The sequence below is a fragment of the Pungitius pungitius genome, unplaced genomic scaffold (assembly GCF_949316345.1).
Source record: "Pungitius pungitius unplaced genomic scaffold, fPunPun2.1 scaffold_40, whole genome shotgun sequence".
In the NCBI taxonomy this organism is placed as follows: Eukaryota; Metazoa; Chordata; class Actinopteri; order Perciformes; family Gasterosteidae; genus Pungitius; species Pungitius pungitius.
The window spans coordinates 52,388-69,494 of NW_026909868.1; the positions used below are offsets into that span (position 1 = coordinate 52,388).

A 17,107-nucleotide genomic window follows, 5' to 3' on the forward strand; every position below is an offset into this window, starting at 1 on the left:
TTTTGTAATTTGTAGGTGTACAATCTGCGGCGCTCGGCGGCTTTCAGAGAGAAGTGAAAAAGCTTACGGCACCTGGGATTCCCAGGCGGTCTTCCATCCAGGTACTAACCAGGCCCTGCTCTGCTTAGCTTCCGAGATCAGACGAAATCGGGCGGAACCAGAGAGGTATGGCCGTACGCTGCTTTTTATCTTTTTCCTAATCCTTTAAAACGTGTCAAAGATAATCAGAAGAGTTTCTTTTTCTAAAATTGAAGCAGTTCTTAGGATTGGCAAGAGAGGTTCCTAAAACCTGAAGGTAACTTTACTTTTCTTCACTGGCAATTCTAACATGTTGGGTTAGCACCTGTATTTCAACGGCTAAATTACAAACAAAAGTATGCCAATTGTTAAATGTTGATCAACACTAATTTAGCAACCATGAAACGGAATCAATTTTGATGATATTGTCTAAGTTCCTTATATATCCAACGTTAAAACAACACTAAACATGCATCTCTTCGACAATGTGATATACTTTTTGTAATTTGTAGGTGTACAATCTGCGGCGCTCGGCGGCTTTCAGAGAGAAGTGAAAAAGCTTACGGCACCTGGGATTCCCAGGCGGTCTTCCATCCAGGTACTAACCAGGCCCTGCTCTGCTTAGCTTCCGAGATCAGACGAGATCGGGCGGAACCAGAGAGGTATGGCCGTAAGCTGCTTTTTATCTTTTTCCTAATCCTTTAGAACGTGTCAAAGATAATCAGAAGAGTTTCTTTTTCTAAAATTGAAGCAGTTCTTAGGATTGGCAAGAGAGGTTCCTAAAACCTGAAGGTAACTTTACTTTTCTTCACTGGCAATTCTAACATGTTGGGTTAGCACCTGTATTTCAACGGCTAAATTACAAACAAAAGTAGGCCAATTGTTAAATGTTGATCAACACTAATTTAGCAACCATGAAACGGAATCAATTTTGATGATATTGTCTAAGTTCCTTATATATCCAACGTTAAAACAACACTAAACATGCATCTCTTCGACAATGTGATATACTTTTTGTAATTTGTAGGTGTACAATCTGCGGCGCTCGGCGGCTTTCAGAGAGAAGTGAAAAAGCTTACGGCACCTGGGATTCCCAGGCGGTCTTCCATCCAGGTACTAACCAGGCCCTGCTCTGCTTAGCTTCCGAGATCAGACGAGATCGGGCGGAACCAGAGAGGTATGGCCGTAAGCTGCTTTTTATCTTTTTCCTAATCCTTTATAATGCGTCAAAAAATTATGTCACGCCTGCCGTTGGCATCTTTGTGTGGGTTAAATAAGGGTATGCAAAGAAGGCTGTGATATCCTATGCCGAAAATTGGATGGACTAGAGAAGACCCGCCCAGGAGTCCCAGCCAATCGGTGGATGGCCATTGCAGTCCCCGCCACCTCAAATGGCCTGACGATGGTATGGACGTAAGCCACCTTTCATCTTCTTCCTATTGCATCTCTTCTACAATGTGAAATACTTTTTACAATTGTGTAGGTGTAGAATCTGCGGCGCTGGGCGGCTTTCGGAGAGAGAAGTGAAAAAGCTTACGGCACCTGGGATTCCCAGGCGGTCTTCCATCCAGGTACTAACCAGGCCCTGCTCTGCTTAGCTTCCGAGATCAGACGAGATCGGGCGGAACCAGAGAGGTATGGCCGTAAGCTGCTTTTTATCTTTTTCCTAATCCTTTAGAACGTGTCAAAGATAATCAGAAGAGTTTCTTTTTCTAAAATTGAAGCAGTTCTTAGGATTGGCAAGAGAGGTTCCTAAAACCTGAAGGTAACTTTACTTTTCTTCACTGGCAATTCTAACATGTTGGGTTAGCACCTGTATTTCAACGGCTAAATTACAAACAAAAGTAGGCCAATTGTTAAATGTTGATCAACACTAATTTAGCAACCATGAAACGGAATCAATTTTGATGATATTGTCTAAGTTCCTTATATATCCAACGTTAAAACAACACTAAACATGCATCTCTTCGACAATGTGATATACTTTTTGTAATTTGTAGGTGTACAATCTGCGGCGCTCGGCGGCTTTCAGAGAGAAGTGAAAAAGCTTACGGCACCTGGGATTCCCAGGCGGTCTTCCATCCAGGTACTAACCAGGCCCTGCTCTGCTTAGCTTCCGAGATCAGACGAGATCGGGCGGAACCAGAGAGGTATGGCCGTAAGCTGCTTTTTATCTTTTTCCTAATCCTTTATAATGCGTCAAAAAATTATGTCACGCCTGCCGTTGGCATCTTTGTGTGGGTTAAATAAGGGTATGCAAAGAAGGCTGTGACATCCTATGCCGAAAATTGGATGGACTAGAGAAGACCCGCCCAGGAGTCCCAGCCAATCGGTGGATGGCCATTGCAGTCCCCGCCACCTCAAATGGCCTGACGATGGTATGGACGTAAGCCACCTTTCATCTTCTTCCTATTGCATCTCTTCTACAATGTGAAATACTTTTTACAATTGTGTAGGTGTACAATCTGCGGCGCTGGGCGGCTTTCGGAGAGAGAAGTGAAAAAGCTTACGGCACCTGGGATTCCCAGGCGGTCTTCCATCCAGGTACTAACCAGGCCCTGCTCTGCTTAGCTTCCGAGATCAGACGAGATCGGGCGGAACCAGAGAGGTATGGCCGTAAGCTGCTTTAATATCTTTTTCCTAATCCTTTAGAACGTGTCAAAGATAATCAGAAAAGTTTCTTTTTCTAAAATTGAAGCAGTTCTTAGGATTGGCAAGAGAGGTTCCTAAAACCTGAAGGTAACTTTACTTTTCTTCACTGGCAATTCTAACATGTTGGGTTAGCACCTGTATTTCAACGGCTAAATTACAAACAAAAGTATGCCAATTGTTAAATGTTGATCAACACTAATTTAGCAACCATGAAACGGAATCAATTTTGATGATATTGTCTAAGTTCCTTATATATCCAACGTTAAAACAACACTAAACATGCATCTCTTCGACAATGTGATATACTTTTTGTAATTTGTAGGTGTACAATCTGCGGCGCTCGGCGGCTTTCAGAGAGAAGTGAAAAAGCTTACAGCACCTGGGATTCCCAGGCGGTCTTCCATCCAGGTACTAACCAGGCCCTGCTCTGCTTAGCTTCCGAGATCAGACGAGATCGGGCGGAACCAGAGAGGTATGGCCGTAAGCTGCTTTTTATCTTTTTCCTAATCCTTTATAATGCGTCAAAAAATTATGTCACGCCTGCCGTTGGCATCTTTGTGTGGGTTAAATAAGGGTATGCAAAGAAGGCTGTGACATCCTATGCCGAAAATTGGATGGACTAGAGAAGACCCGCCCAGGAGTCCCAGCCAATCGGTGGATGGCCATTGCAGTCCCCGCCACCTCAAATGGCCTGACGATGGTATGGACGTAAGCCACCTTTCATCTTCTTCCTATTGCATCTCTTCTACAATGTGAAATACTTTTTACAATTGTGTAGGTGTACAATCTGCGGCGCTGGGCGGCTTTCGGAGAGAGAAGTGAAAAAGCTTACGGCACCTGGGATTCCCAGGCGGTCTTCCATCCAGGTACTAACCAGGCCCTGCTCTGCTTAGCTTCCGAGATCAGACGAGATCGGGCGGAACCAGAGAGGTATGGCCGTAAGCTGCTTTAATATCTTTTTCCTAATCCTTTAGAACGTGTCAAAGATAATCAGAAAAGTTTCTTTTTCTAAAATTGAAGCAGTTCTTAGGATTGGCAAGAGAGGTTCCTAAAACCTGAAGGTAACTTTACTTTTCTTCACTGGCAATTCTAACATGTTGGGTTAGCACCTGTATTTCAACGGCTAAATTACAAACAAAAGTATGCCAATTGTTAAATGTTGATCAACACTAATTTAGCAACCATGAAACGGAATCAATTTTGATGATATTGTCTAAGTTCCTTATATATCCAACGTTAAAACAACACTAAACATGCATCTCTTCGACAATGTGATATACTTTTTGTAATTTGTAGGTGTACAATCTGCGGCGCTCGGCGGCTTTCAGAGAGAAGTGAAAAAGCTTACGGCACCTGGGATTCCCAGGCGGTCTTCCATCCAGGTACTAACCAGGCCCTGCTCTGCTTAGCTTCCGAGATCAGACGAAATCGGGCGGAACCAGAGAGGTATGGCCGTACGCTGCTTTTTATCTTTTTCCTAATCCTTTAAAACGTGTCAAAGATAATCAGAAGAGTTTCTTTTTCTAAAATTGAAGCAGTTCTTAGGATTGGCAAGAGAGGTTCCTAAAACCTGAAGGTAACTTTACTTTTCTTCACTGGCAATTCTAACATGTTGGGTTAGCACCTGTATTTCAACGGCTAAATTACAAACAAAAGTAGGCCAATTGTTAAATGTTGATCAACACTAATTTAGCAACCATGAAACGGAATCAATTTTGATGATATTGTCTAAGTTCCTTATATATCCAACGTTAAAACAACACTAAACATGCATCTCTTCGACAATGTGATATACTTTTTGTAATTTGTAGGTGTACAATCTGCGGCGCTCGGCGGCTTTCAGAGAGAAGTGAAAAAGCTTACGGCACCTGGGATTCCCAGGCGGTCTTCCATCCAGGTACTAACCAGGCCCTGCTCTGCTTAGCTTCCGAGATCAGACGAGATCGGGCGGAACCAGAGAGGTATGGCCGTAAGCTGCTTTTTATCTTTTTCCTAATCCTTTAGAACGTGTCAAAGATAATCAGAAGAGTTTCTTTTTCTAAAATTGAAGCAGTTCTTAGGATTGGCAAGAGAGGTTCCTAAAACCTGAAGGTAACTTTACTTTTCTTCACTGGCAATTCTAACATGTTGGGTTAGCACCTGTATTTCAACGGCTAAATTACAAACAAAAGTAGGCCAATTGTTAAATGTTGATCAACACTAATTTAGCAACCATGAAACGGAATCAATTTTGATGATATTGTCTAAGTTCCTTATATATCCAACGTTAAAACAACACTAAACATGCATCTCTTCGACAATGTGATATACTTTTTGTAATTTGTAGGTGTACAATCTGCGGCGCTCGGCGGCTTTCAGAGAGAAGTGAAAAAGCTTACGGCACCTGGGATTCCCAGGCGGTCTTCCATCCAGGTACTAACCAGGCCCTGCTCTGCTTAGCTTCCGAGATCAGACGAGATCGGGCGGAACCAGAGAGGTATGGCCGTAAGCTGCTTTTTATCTTTTTCCTAATCCTTTATAATGCGTCAAAAAATTATGTCACGCCTGCCGTTGGCATCTTTGTGTGGGTTAAATAAGGGTATGCAAAGAAGGCTGTGATATCCTATGCCGAAAATTGGATGGACTAGAGAAGACCCGCCCAGGAGTCCCAGCCAATCGGTGGATGGCCATTGCAGTCCCCGCCACCTCAAATGGCCTGACGATGGTATGGACGTAAGCCACCTTTCATCTTCTTCCTATTGCATCTCTTCTACAATGTGAAATACTTTTTACAATTGTGTAGGTGTACAATCTGCGGCGCTGGGCGGCTTTCGGAGAGAGAAGTGAAAAAGCTTACGGCACCTGGGATTCCCAGGCGGTCTTCCATCCAGGTACTAACCAGGCCCTGCTCTGCTTAGCTTCCGAGATCAGACGAGATCGGGCGGAACCAGAGAGGTATGGCCGTAAGCTGCTTTTTATCTTTTTCCTAATCCTTTAAAACGTGTCAAAGATAATCAGAAGAGTTTCTTTTTCTAAAATTGAAGCAGTTCTTAGGATTGGCAAGAGAGGTTCCTAAAACCTGAAGGTAACTTTACTTTTCTTCACTGGCAATTCTAACATGTTGGGTTAGCACCTGTATTTCAACGGCTAAATTACAAACAAAAGTAGGCCAATTGTTAAATGTTGATCAACACTAATTTAGCAACCATGAAACGGAATCAATTTTGATGATATTGTCTAAGTTCCTTATATATCCAACGTTAAAACAACACTAAACATGCATCTCTTCGACAATGTGATATACTTTTTGTAATTTGTAGGTGTACAATCTGCGGCGCTCGGCGGCTTTCAGAGAGAAGTGAAAAAGCTTACGGCACCTGGGATTCCCAGGCGGTCTTCCATCCAGGTACTAACCAGGCCCTGCTCTGCTTAGCTTCCGAGATCAGACGAGATCGGGCGGAACCAGAGAGGTATGGCCGTAAGCTGCTTTTTATCTTTTTCCTAATCCTTTATAATGCGTCAAAAAATTATATCACGCCTGCCGTTGGCATCTTTGTGTGGGTTAAATAAGGGTATGCAAAGAAGGCTGTGACATCCTATGCCGAAAATTGGATGGACTAGAGAAGACCCGCCCAGGAGTCCCAGCCAATCGGTGGATGGCCATTGCAGTCCCCGCCACCTCAAATGGCCTGACGATGGTATGGACGTAAGCCACCTTTCATCTTCTTCCTATTGCATCTCTTCTACAATGTGAAATACTTTTTACAATTGTGTAGGTGTACAATCTGCGGCGCTGGGCGGCTTTCGGAGAGAGAAGTGAAAAAGCTTACGGCACCTGGGATTCCCAGGCGGTCTTCCATCCAGGTACTAACCAGGCGCTGCTCTGCTTAGCTTCCGAGATCAGACGAGATCGGGCGGAACCAGAGAGGTATGGCCGTAAGCTGCTTTAATATCTTTTTCCTAATCCTTTAGAACGTGTCAAAGATAATCAGAAAAGTTTCTTTTTCTAAAATTGAAGCAGTTCTTAGGATTGGCAAGAGAGGTTCCTAAAACCTGAAGGTAACTTTACTTTTCTTCACTGGCAATTCTAACATGTTGGGTTAGCACCTGTATTTCAACGGCTAAATTACAAACAAAAGTATGCCAATTGTTAAATGTTGATCAACACTAATTTAGCAACCATGAAACGGAATCAATTTTGATGATATTGTCTAAGTTCCTTATATATCCAACGTTAAAACAACACTAAACATGCATCTCTTCGACAATGTGATATACTTTTTGTAATTTGTAGGTGTACAATCTGCGGCGCTCGGCGGCTTTCAGAGAGAAGTGAAAAAGCTTACGGCACCTGGGATTCCCAGGCGGTCTTCCATCCAGGTACTAACCAGGCCCTGCTCTGCTTAGCTTCCGAGATCAGATGAGATCGGGCGGAACCAGAGAGGTATGGTCGTAAGCTGCTTTTTATCTTTTTCCTAATCCTTTAAAACGTGTCAAAGATAATCAGAAGAGTTTCTTTTTCTAAAATTGAAGCAGTTCTTAGGATTGGCAAGAGAGGTTCCTAAAACCTGAAGGTAACTTTACTTTTCTTCACTGGCAATTCTAACATGTTGGGTTAGCACCTGTATTTCAACGGCTAAATTACAAACAAAAGTAGGCCAATTGTTAAATGTTGATCAACACTAATTTAGCAACCATGAAACGGAATCAATTTTGATGATATTGTCTAAGTTCCTTATATATCCAACGTTAAAACAACACTAAACATGCATCTCTTCGACAATGTGATATACTTTTTGTAATTTGTAGGTGTACAATCTGCGGCGCTCGGCGGCTTTCAGAGAGAAGTGAAAAAGCTTACGGCACCTGGGATTCCCAGGCGGTCTTCCATCCAGGTACTAACCAGGCCCTGCTCTGCTTAGCTTCCGAGATCAGACGAAATCGGGCGGAACCAGAGAGGTATGGCCGTACGCTGCTTTTTATCTTTTTCCTAATCCTTTAAAACGTGTCAAAGATAATCAGAAGAGTTTCTTTTTCTAAAATTGAAGCAGTTCTTAGGATTGGCAAGAGAGGTTCCTAAAACCTGAAGGTAACTTTACTTTTCTTCACTGGCAATTCTAACATGTTGGGTTAGCACCTGTATTTCAACGGCTAAATTACAAACAAAAGTAGGCCAATTGTTAAATGTTGATCAACACTAATTTAGCAACCATGAAACGGAATCAATTTTGATGATATTGTCTAAGTTCCTTATATATCCAACGTTAAAACAACACTAAACATGCATCTCTTCGACAATGTGATATACTTTTTGTAATTTGTAGGTGTACAATCTGCGGCGCTCGGCGGCTTTCAGAGAGAAGTGAAAAAGCTTACGGCACCTGGGATTCCCAGGCGGTCTTCCATCCAGGTACTAACCAGGCCCTGCTCTGCTTAGCTTCCGAGATCAGACGAGATCGGGCGGAACCAGAGAGGTATGGCCGTAAGCTGCTTTTTATCTTTTTCCTAATCCTTTATAATGCGTCAAAAAATTATGTCACGCCTGCCGTTGGCATCTTTGTGTGGGTTAAATAAGGGTATGCAAAGAAGGCTGTGACATCCTATGCCGAAAATTGGATGGACTAGAGAAGACCCGCCCAGGAGTCCCAGCCAATCGGTGGATGGCCATTGCAGTCCCCGCCACCTCAAATGGCCTGACGATGGTATGGACGTAAGCCACCTTTCATCTTCTTCCTATTGCATCTCTTCTACAATGTGAAATACTTTTTACAATTGTGTAGGTGTACAATCTGCGGCGCTGGGCGGCTTTCGGAGAGAGAAGTGAAAAAGCTTACGGCACCTGGGATTCCCAGGCGGTCTTCCATCCAGGTACTAACCAGGCCCTGCTCTGCTTAGCTTCCGAGATCAGACGAGATCGGGCGGAACCAGAGAGGTATGGCCGTAAGCTGCTTTAATATCTTTTTCCTAATCCTTTAGAACGTGTCAAAGATAATCAGAAAAGTTTCTTTTTCTAAAATTGAAGCAGTTCTTAGGATTGGCAAGAGAGGTTCCTAAAACCTGAAGGTAACTTTACTTTTCTTCACTGGCAATTCTAACATGTTGGGTTAGCACCTGTATTTCAACGGCTAAATTACAAACAAAAGTATGCCAATTGTTAAATGTTGATCAACACTAATTTAGCAACCATGAAACGGAATCAATTTTGATGATATTGTCTAAGTTCCTTATATATCCAACGTTAAAACAACACTAAACATGCATCTCTTCGACAATGTGATATACTTTTTGTAATTTGTAGGTGTACAATCTGCGGCGCTCGGCGGCTTTCAGAGAGAAGTGAAAAAGCTTACGGCACCTGGGATTCCCAGGCGGTCTTCCATCCAGGTACTAACCAGGCCCTGCTCTGCTTAGCTTCCGAGATCAGATGAGATCGGGCGGAACCAGAGAGGTATGGTCGTAAGCTGCTTTTTATCTTTTTCCTAATCCTTTAAAACGTGTCAAAGATAATCAGAAGAGTTTCTTTTTCTAAAATTGAAGCAGTTCTTAGGATTGGCAAGAGAGGTTCCTAAAACCTGAAGGTAACTTTACTTTTCTTCACTGGCAATTCTAACATGTTGGGTTAGCACCTGTATTTCAACGGCTAAATTACAAACAAAAGTAGGCCAATTGTTAAATGTTGATCAACACTAATTTAGCAACCATGAAACGGAATCAATTTTGATGATATTGTCTAAGTTCCTTATATATCCAACGTTAAAACAACACTAAACATGCATCTCTTCGACAATGTGATATACTTTTTGTAATTTGTAGGTGTACAATCTGCGGCGCTCGGCGGCTTTCAGAGAGAAGTGAAAAAGCTTACGGCACCTGGGATTCCCAGGCGGTCTTCCATCCAGGTACTAACCAGGCCCTGCTCTGCTTAGCTTCCGAGATCAGACGAAATCGGGCGGAACCAGAGAGGTATGGCCGTACGCTGCTTTTTATCTTTTTCCTAATCCTTTAAAACGTGTCAAAGATAATCAGAAGAGTTTCTTTTTCTAAAATTGAAGCAGTTCTTAGGATTGGCAAGAGAGGTTCCTAAAACCTGAAGGTAACTTTACTTTTCTTCACTGGCAATTCTAACATGTTGGGTTAGCACCTGTATTTCAACGGCTAAATTACAAACAAAAGTAGGCCAATTGTTAAATGTTGATCAACACTAATTTAGCAACCATGAAACGGAATCAATTTTGATGATATTGTCTAAGTTCCTTAAATATCCAACGTTAAAACAACACTAAACATGCATCTCTTCGACAATGTGATATACTTTTTGTAATTTGTAGGTGTACAATCTGCGGCGCTCGGCGGCTTTCAGAGAGAAGTGAAAAAGCTTACGGCACCTGGGATTCCCAGGCGGTCTTCCATCCAGGTACTAACCAGGCCCTGCTCTGCTTAGCTTCCGAGATCAGACGAAATCGGGCGGAACCAGAGAGGTATGGCCGTACGCTGCTTTTTATCTTTTTCCTAATCCTTTAAAACGTGTCAAAGATAATCAGAAGAGTTTCTTTTTCTAAAATTGAAGCAGTTCTTAGGATTGGCAAGAGAGGTTCCTAAAACCTGAAGGTAACTTTACTTTTCTTCACTGGCAATTCTAACATGTTGGGTTAGCACCTGTATTTCAACGGCTAAATTACAAACAAAAGTAGGCCAATTGTTAAATGTTGATCAACACTAATTTAGCAACCATGAAACGGAATCAATTTTGATGATATTGTCTAAGTTCCTTATATATCCAACGTTAAAACAACACTAAACATGCATCTCTTCGACAATGTGATATACTTTTTGTAATTTGTAGGTGTACAATCTGCGGCGCTCGGCGGCTTTCAGAGAGAAGTGAAAAAGCTTACGGCACCTGGGATTCCCAGGCGGTCTTCCATCCAGGTACTAACCAGGCCCTGCTCTGCTTAGCTTCCGAGATCAGATGAGATCGGGCGGAACCAGAGAGGTATGGTCGTAAGCTGCTTTTTATCTTTTTCCTAATCCTTTAAAACGTGTCAAAGATAATCAGAAGAGTTTCTTTTTCTAAAATTGAAGCAGTTCTTAGGATTGGCAAGAGAGGTTCCTAAAACCTGAAGGTAACTTTACTTTTCTTCACTGGCAATTCTAACATGTTGGGTTAGCACCTGTATTTCAACGGCTAAATTACAAACAAAAGTAGGCCAATTGTTAAATGTTGATCAACACTAATTTAGCAACCATGAAACGGAATCAATTTTGATGATATTGTCTAAGTTCCTTAAATATCCAACGTTAAAACAACACTAAACATGCATCTCTTCGACAATGTGATATACTTTTTGTAATTTGTAGGTGTACAATCTGCGGCGCTCGGCGGCTTTCAGAGAGAAGTGAAAAAGCTTACGGCACCTGGGATTCCCAGGCGGTCTTCCATCCAGGTACTAACCAGGCCCTGCTCTGCTTAGCTTCCGAGATCAGACGAAATCGGGCGGAACCAGAGAGGTATGGCCGTACGCTGCTTTTTATCTTTTTCCTAATCCTTTAAAACGTGTCAAAGATAATCAGAAGAGTTTCTTTTTCTAAAATTGAAGCAGTTCTTAGGATTGGCAAGAGAGGTTCCTAAAACCTGAAGGTAACTTTACTTTTCTTCACTGGCAATTCTAACATGTTGGGTTAGCACCTGTATTTCAACGGCTAAATTACAAACAAAAGTAGGCCAATTGTTAAATGTTGATCAACACTAATTTAGCAACCATGAAACGGAATCAATTTTGATGATATTGTCTAAGTTCCTTATATATCCAACGTTAAAACAACACTAAACATGCATCTCTTCGACAATGTGATATACTTTTTGTAATTTGTAGGTGTACAATCTGCGGCGCTCGGCGGCTTTCAGAGAGAAGTGAAAAAGCTTACGGCACCTGGGATTCCCAGGCGGTCTTCCATCCAGGTACTAACCAGGCCCTGCTCTGCTTAGCTTCCGAGATTTTTTTTTTATCTTTTATTATCAAAAATACAAAAAATACATTACATTTGTTTTTTCACACTCATACACCCACGCAACACATATTTATCATATCATATTACATCATATCATATTACAATTACAGACCCAGGAGTTTAATTCTCAATTAGAAATAGAAGACGAGCCCCTGCCCTTCTACAACTTCACCCATCGCTGTCTTATTTAAAAAATGCTCCGAGACCCATTCTTTCCTACAGACATACAGCAGTCTAATGTGTGCTTTTAACATATTCTTGTACAACTCCAAAATGCTTACAGTCTTTCCTTCGTACAGTGCATAATTTCTCCTCAGGATTACTGCGTGCCTGGCAAATGCAAGGAGTGTATTCACTTGGGCTTCAGCCCCTCCTTTACTTTTTTTGGGCATGCCAAAAAGCCATATCCAGTCCCAGTCTTTCAGACTCTCTTCATTTACACCACATTGATTGCATAACATTCTGCGCACATATATCTGCAAACTTTTTAGGGCTGGACATTCAAGTGTGAGATGTTCCAAAGTCTCGTCCTCTAGCCCACACACCGCACAAGTCCTTTCAAATTTGTCTCTGTATATTTGATGGAGGACGATGCTTGTGAAAATCCGCCTGTGCCTCAGTTTGAATTCTGTGTTGAAAACTGAATGTGGGATAAATGGGACGTTTAGGTTCCCCCAGATTGTCTGGATTTCTTTTTTTGGAAACATGCTTGCCCATCTTGGTTCTGATGCTGGTTTCTTGACCAGTTTTCTAATTAGAATGTTGTAGATTACCTTTGTTTTTATTTGTGTAACTGGGATATTCTTTCCATTGTGGCACAGAATAAAGTTCACCCCGTCGCCCTGCCCTTTGCTGTTACTGCGCATCAATGTTTGCCATTCCTTGCAAATACATTTATTAACTCTCAACCCAATTTCCGCTATCTGTTTCTTCTTAAAAAACACCCCCGCTCTGTTCAAGATCGCTAATGCTTTCCCACAATCAAAACCCAACTTACCCCCTCTCCCGTCGGCCCCCCCCAGTGTCGTCAGGCCTGCCTCACGGAGCGGCTTGGACGCCAGGGGCCTGCCTTTGTGCAAGAAGAAAGGTGAGTTGAGGATCGGTAACAGCATCACCTGCTCTCTGTATTCCATGTCCGGTCTGAGGTGGGGCAGAAACTTGTCCCAGGCCTCCAACATTTCCCGGTAGAAACCTGGAAACCCTAACCCAGAAACATTTCTTGGAGCAAAAGCAAACAGGTTGTAGTTATTCTTCTCACCGTACTCTGTCAGGAGGGTCGCCAGGTTGTCTTTCCATGGATGTTGCCTTCTCAGGTCAAGAAATTTCCCAATTAGCTTAACCCTCAGAGCATCTCTTTTGGCTCTGAGGTCAATCAGATCTAGACCCCCCTCCCTTTTGCTAGCGATTAGCGTCCTGCGGGCGATTGTATTGCCCTTCCTCTTCCACAAGAATGAGGAAATCACTGCATTAATTGAATCTGAAGCCCAATTCGGCATCTCGCAAGACCCCAAAATGTAGTTAACTTTTGACAATACTAGCGCATTAGATATGATTACCTTCCCTCTTAGGTTCAGGCCCCTGGCGTACCACAGGTTACATATGTTTTTAATTTTCTCAATAATTTCTGTCCAGGTTTTGTCCCTGGCGCCTTCTTCATTTTCCCCTATATATACCCCAAGTACTTTCCTCACGTCTTGTACTATTTTGAACCCCCATTTGTTATCCAGAGCTTCGTCTTTATTAAAAACCATTAATTCAGTTTTTGTCATGTTGATTTTTGCCCCTGAGGCGACTCCGAATTCCTCCATGTGCTCCATGATGTGGTCAATGCTTTTTGTATCCTTAACACAAATGTTGATGTCATCAGCATATTGGATTATTTTAATTTCCCTGCCTTTACTAGTTTTCACTCCATCTATTCTCTTATCCTCCACTAGCATCAATGCCAGGGGTTCTGCCACAAGGCTGTAGAGCATAGCGGACAACGGGCATCCCTGTCTGACCGCCCTTTTCAACTCAACAGGCTCGGTGAGGGCCCCGTTGACCCTGACTCTACTTTTTGCTTCAGCATATAATAATTTCACCCAGTTTATAAATTCCCCCCCGAACCCATACGCCTTTAGTGCTTCCCAAAGGAATCGATGTTCTACCCTGTCAAAGGCCTTTTCCAGATCGATTCCCAGCAGATAGCCCCCTTCTTTTTTCATGATCCTGACTAGGTCTTTTATCAGGATGATGTTGTCATGTATATCTCTACCAGGTATGCTATATGTTTGCGTATCCATAATTATTGTCTTAATCACTTTTTTTAGTCTGTTTGCCAATACTTTTGCTAATATTTTATAATCTGTATTTAAAACACTGATTGGTCTATAATTTCCCAGTTTGTCCCTAGTACCTTTATTTTTATAGATCAAGGTAATTATCCCCTCTGTGAACGTTTCAGGCATGCTTTGGCTTAATTGCATTTCATTATATACAGTTAACAGGACCGGAGCAAACAGGTCAGGGAACCTTTGATATAATTCGGCAGTTAGCCCATCCTTTCCTGGACTCTTGTTCCTGTTTAGATTTTTGATGGCCACTTCTATTTCCTCTACCCGGATTGGCTGCTCACAAAAGGTTTTATCTTCTTCTTGTAGCTGTTTTGTGATATGATTCGTTATTTTTGTAATCTGTGCATTCTGCGGATTTTGGTCAGTATACAATTCTTTGTAGTAATTAAAGACAGTTGCCATAATTTCCTCCTTGTCCTCAATCACAGATTTATTGTCGTTCTCCAGTTGCCTAATATGCTGTCTTTCTTGGGCTGTTTTCTCCAATCCTAAAAAGAACGCTGTGCTCTTTTCTCCTTCTAATAGATGCTGTGCCCTACTCCTAATGGCTGCCCCCTTACATCTTTTTGCTTCCATCTCGTCCAATTTAGCTTTGTAGAGTTCATATTTCTCGCTGGTATGAGTTTCATCGGTTTCTGCCTGTTCTATTTCTATCCTTAACAAGTTGTTTAACATTCTTTCTTCAATCCTTTCTTCCCATCTTTTTTTTTTACAATAATTTATGCTTATTTTTTTAATCCTAAGTTTAGCGTCCTCCCAATAATTTGTCTTTTCTTCTACATATTTAATATCCGTAGCTATATTGTTTAACTCTGTCTCTATTCTTTGTTTGTACTTATCGTCCCGTAGGATGCTATTGTTTAGACACCATAATCCCCTTCCCCTCTCCATTTTGTCCCCAAGTGTCATATTAAGTTGAGCGTGATCACTCAATATATTAAACTTATATTTAATATCTACTATATGTTTAACTCTCCCCGAGGCGACCAGCGCCAGATCTATCCTAGACTGTTTTAATTTGCCCATGACCACTTGCCGCCTCGAAAACCCTCTACTCCTAGGGTTGAAAACCCTCCATGCATCTATCATATTGTTTCCTGTGATTATATTTTTTAAGGTTCTCCTACTCATGTCGCTGTTATATTTATTATTAATTGATACGTCATTGTTAGTTAGGGCGACGTTAAAGTCTCCCATGATTATCGTTTCCACAGTTATCCATTTTTCTAGTTTCTGGAAGAAAGTATTCCTCTCCTCGCCAATATTTGGGGCGTATATATTAATTATTCTGATTGGTTCTCCCTTATAAATCACCTCTATTATAATGCATCTGCCTTCACTATCTTTAAAAATTTCCCTATACCCACTGATGTTTTCTGGGCCGATCAAAATGGCCACCCCACATGACCTTGCGGTCCCCTCACTTGAGAAGACCGTCCCTTTCCATTGCTTTGCACATGTATCTACCCAGTTTGTGTCCCAGTTTGTTTCTTGTAGGCAAACAACATCCACATAACTGTTCTGCATTAGTACCTCATTCATTTTCTGGGTATTCCTACAGCTGTTTATATTTTGTGACGCCAGGGTCAGGGACAGGGAAATCATTATAAAGAGCAGTTGCATTAAATTCCTATTTCTTCTTTGTCATCTTCTTCTTCGCTTTCGTCGACCAAACGTTGTGTCTTTTCCTCACCTCTTTTGCTTCATTTGTAAAGTCCATGTCCGATTCTTCAGATGGCTCCGACAACTGCATTGTCTGCGGCCCCGGCTCGCCTTCTCGCCCCTCCTCCACGTCCAGGGAGGACTCTACCTCCACCTGCCTGGCCGATCTCCTCAGCTTCTGCTGTACCGGCTGGACTGCCTGTGCCGGCTCCGTCTCCGTTTCTCCCACCTGCACCTCATCCACTGCATCTTTTCCCGGTTCACCGCCCGGCTCTCCTATCTCCTCTGGTCCCTCGACCGTCTTCGGCCCACTGGTTGCGGTGGTCTGGTGCCGGTCCTCCTCCACTGGCCCCACCGCGCTGCTCTCCTGGATCACCACCGTGCTGCTGTCACCGTGCTCCTCACCCCCTTGCTCTCCCTTCCTCTCCAGATCCGATTCGCTTGACCCAGCTTGACTCATCTCCTCTTCACTCACGTTACATATGCATCTTTCTACTTCATTTTTACATAGGGCACACCTTGTCTGTCTCTTTTGTACACACTCTCTTGCGTAGTGGCCCTGCACACCACACTGGTGGCACATGAATTCTGGGCAGTCTCTGAGGATGTGTCCCGGCTGCATGCACATTCTGCATACTCGAACTTGTTTGTCATGAATGACTCTGAAGTACTCTGCTCCCAACGCCGTGTTAAATTTTGTGGAGTATGGAAGTGACTGAATATGTTGGTTGAACTTCACTCTCACAAACCTTGTCCCATCGGCCACCTTGGTGCCCGGCCACATTCTTCTTTTGATCGGGGACACCGCCGAAACTCCCCATGTTAGCAGTTTGGCTATGATCTCCGAGTCCTCAATGTAATATGGCAGATTTAGGAACGATACTACCAGCTCATCGTTGGTAATTTCACTGACGTGAGCAGTGGCGCCATTAATTTTAAAACCTTCCATGAGTCTCTCTTTTCCCTTCGGGTGGCTCATGGTAGCCTCATATTTGTTGGGGCCTAACACCCGGCAGGCCATAAGACCTCCGCACAGCCCACGGATGCAGCTCATCATTTCCATTATTGGTATGGTATCCTCCCCCTCCATCTCCACTCTCACCGTCAAGCTCTGGTTTCTTTTCCTTTCTTCCTCTCTGGTATTTCTCTCCTCGCTCTCGTTTACGCTTGCCATAAACCTTCTTTTGTCGTCCTCCGTTATCTTGGTCTGTGCTGGTTTGGTCGGCTGGTCTGCCATATTTAATAAAATAAAAATAGACGAAAAACGCCCCTTTCTACCAAAGTGGGGGATATCTAAAAAAGGAGTTTCCCCCCAGGCAGTACAGTACTGCTGGGGGTACTAAACGTCTCAAAGGACAACAAAAAACGCTTAAAGCATCCAAATATAAGCCCAAACAGAGGTGAAAAAGAGAGCCCCTACAAGGAGCCGTGTGGCAAACAAATCTGGTCTA

The 17,107-nt window shown here is 42.8% G+C and overlaps 23 non-coding genes across 23 annotated transcripts; all 23 read right to left on the reverse strand.

Moving 5' to 3' along the window:
* Positions 1-60: 60 nt before the first annotated feature.
* LOC134117314 (5S ribosomal RNA) lies at positions 61-179 on the reverse strand. Its single transcript, XR_009948878.1, has one exon. It is a non-coding gene; the product is annotated as a 5S ribosomal RNA (ribosomal RNA).
* A 396-nt stretch (positions 180-575) lies between these two features.
* LOC134117011 (5S ribosomal RNA) lies at positions 576-694 on the reverse strand. Its single transcript, XR_009948574.1, has one exon. It is a non-coding gene; the product is annotated as a 5S ribosomal RNA (ribosomal RNA).
* Positions 695-1,090: 396 nt separating this feature from the next.
* Positions 1,091-1,209, reverse strand: LOC134117012 (5S ribosomal RNA). The gene has a single exon (XR_009948575.1). It is a non-coding gene; the product is annotated as a 5S ribosomal RNA (ribosomal RNA).
* A 339-nt stretch (positions 1,210-1,548) lies between these two features.
* Positions 1,549-1,667, reverse strand: LOC134117013 (5S ribosomal RNA). Its single transcript, XR_009948576.1, has one exon. It is a non-coding gene; the product is annotated as a 5S ribosomal RNA (ribosomal RNA).
* Positions 1,668-2,063: 396 nt separating this feature from the next.
* On the reverse strand, positions 2,064-2,182 carry LOC134117014 (5S ribosomal RNA). Its single transcript, XR_009948577.1, has one exon. It is a non-coding gene; the product is annotated as a 5S ribosomal RNA (ribosomal RNA).
* Positions 2,183-2,521: 339 nt separating this feature from the next.
* On the reverse strand, positions 2,522-2,640 carry LOC134117015 (5S ribosomal RNA). The gene has a single exon (XR_009948578.1). It is a non-coding gene; the product is annotated as a 5S ribosomal RNA (ribosomal RNA).
* Positions 2,641-3,037: 397 nt separating this feature from the next.
* On the reverse strand, positions 3,038-3,156 carry LOC134117243 (5S ribosomal RNA). Its single transcript, XR_009948806.1, has one exon. It is a non-coding gene; the product is annotated as a 5S ribosomal RNA (ribosomal RNA).
* A 339-nt stretch (positions 3,157-3,495) lies between these two features.
* On the reverse strand, positions 3,496-3,614 carry LOC134117016 (5S ribosomal RNA). Its single transcript, XR_009948579.1, has one exon. It is a non-coding gene; the product is annotated as a 5S ribosomal RNA (ribosomal RNA).
* Positions 3,615-4,011: 397 nt separating this feature from the next.
* LOC134117316 (5S ribosomal RNA) lies at positions 4,012-4,130 on the reverse strand. The gene has a single exon (XR_009948880.1). It is a non-coding gene; the product is annotated as a 5S ribosomal RNA (ribosomal RNA).
* A 396-nt stretch (positions 4,131-4,526) lies between these two features.
* On the reverse strand, positions 4,527-4,645 carry LOC134117018 (5S ribosomal RNA). Its single transcript, XR_009948581.1, has one exon. It is a non-coding gene; the product is annotated as a 5S ribosomal RNA (ribosomal RNA).
* Positions 4,646-5,041: 396 nt separating this feature from the next.
* On the reverse strand, positions 5,042-5,160 carry LOC134117019 (5S ribosomal RNA). The gene has a single exon (XR_009948582.1). It is a non-coding gene; the product is annotated as a 5S ribosomal RNA (ribosomal RNA).
* Positions 5,161-5,499: 339 nt separating this feature from the next.
* Positions 5,500-5,618, reverse strand: LOC134117020 (5S ribosomal RNA). Its single transcript, XR_009948583.1, has one exon. It is a non-coding gene; the product is annotated as a 5S ribosomal RNA (ribosomal RNA).
* A 396-nt stretch (positions 5,619-6,014) lies between these two features.
* Positions 6,015-6,133, reverse strand: LOC134117021 (5S ribosomal RNA). Its single transcript, XR_009948584.1, has one exon. It is a non-coding gene; the product is annotated as a 5S ribosomal RNA (ribosomal RNA).
* Positions 6,134-6,472: 339 nt separating this feature from the next.
* LOC134117308 (5S ribosomal RNA) lies at positions 6,473-6,591 on the reverse strand. Its single transcript, XR_009948871.1, has one exon. It is a non-coding gene; the product is annotated as a 5S ribosomal RNA (ribosomal RNA).
* A 397-nt stretch (positions 6,592-6,988) lies between these two features.
* LOC134117257 (5S ribosomal RNA) lies at positions 6,989-7,107 on the reverse strand. Its single transcript, XR_009948820.1, has one exon. It is a non-coding gene; the product is annotated as a 5S ribosomal RNA (ribosomal RNA).
* Positions 7,108-7,503: 396 nt separating this feature from the next.
* Positions 7,504-7,622, reverse strand: LOC134117317 (5S ribosomal RNA). The gene has a single exon (XR_009948881.1). It is a non-coding gene; the product is annotated as a 5S ribosomal RNA (ribosomal RNA).
* Positions 7,623-8,018: 396 nt separating this feature from the next.
* LOC134117022 (5S ribosomal RNA) lies at positions 8,019-8,137 on the reverse strand. Its single transcript, XR_009948585.1, has one exon. It is a non-coding gene; the product is annotated as a 5S ribosomal RNA (ribosomal RNA).
* Positions 8,138-8,476: 339 nt separating this feature from the next.
* On the reverse strand, positions 8,477-8,595 carry LOC134117023 (5S ribosomal RNA). Its single transcript, XR_009948586.1, has one exon. It is a non-coding gene; the product is annotated as a 5S ribosomal RNA (ribosomal RNA).
* Positions 8,596-8,992: 397 nt separating this feature from the next.
* LOC134117258 (5S ribosomal RNA) lies at positions 8,993-9,111 on the reverse strand. Its single transcript, XR_009948821.1, has one exon. It is a non-coding gene; the product is annotated as a 5S ribosomal RNA (ribosomal RNA).
* Positions 9,112-9,507: 396 nt separating this feature from the next.
* Positions 9,508-9,626, reverse strand: LOC134117318 (5S ribosomal RNA). The gene has a single exon (XR_009948882.1). It is a non-coding gene; the product is annotated as a 5S ribosomal RNA (ribosomal RNA).
* Positions 9,627-10,022: 396 nt separating this feature from the next.
* Positions 10,023-10,141, reverse strand: LOC134117319 (5S ribosomal RNA). The gene has a single exon (XR_009948883.1). It is a non-coding gene; the product is annotated as a 5S ribosomal RNA (ribosomal RNA).
* Positions 10,142-10,537: 396 nt separating this feature from the next.
* Positions 10,538-10,656, reverse strand: LOC134117259 (5S ribosomal RNA). The gene has a single exon (XR_009948822.1). It is a non-coding gene; the product is annotated as a 5S ribosomal RNA (ribosomal RNA).
* Positions 10,657-11,052: 396 nt separating this feature from the next.
* Positions 11,053-11,171, reverse strand: LOC134117320 (5S ribosomal RNA). The gene has a single exon (XR_009948884.1). It is a non-coding gene; the product is annotated as a 5S ribosomal RNA (ribosomal RNA).
* Between the last annotated feature and the right edge of the window lie 5,936 nt (positions 11,172-17,107).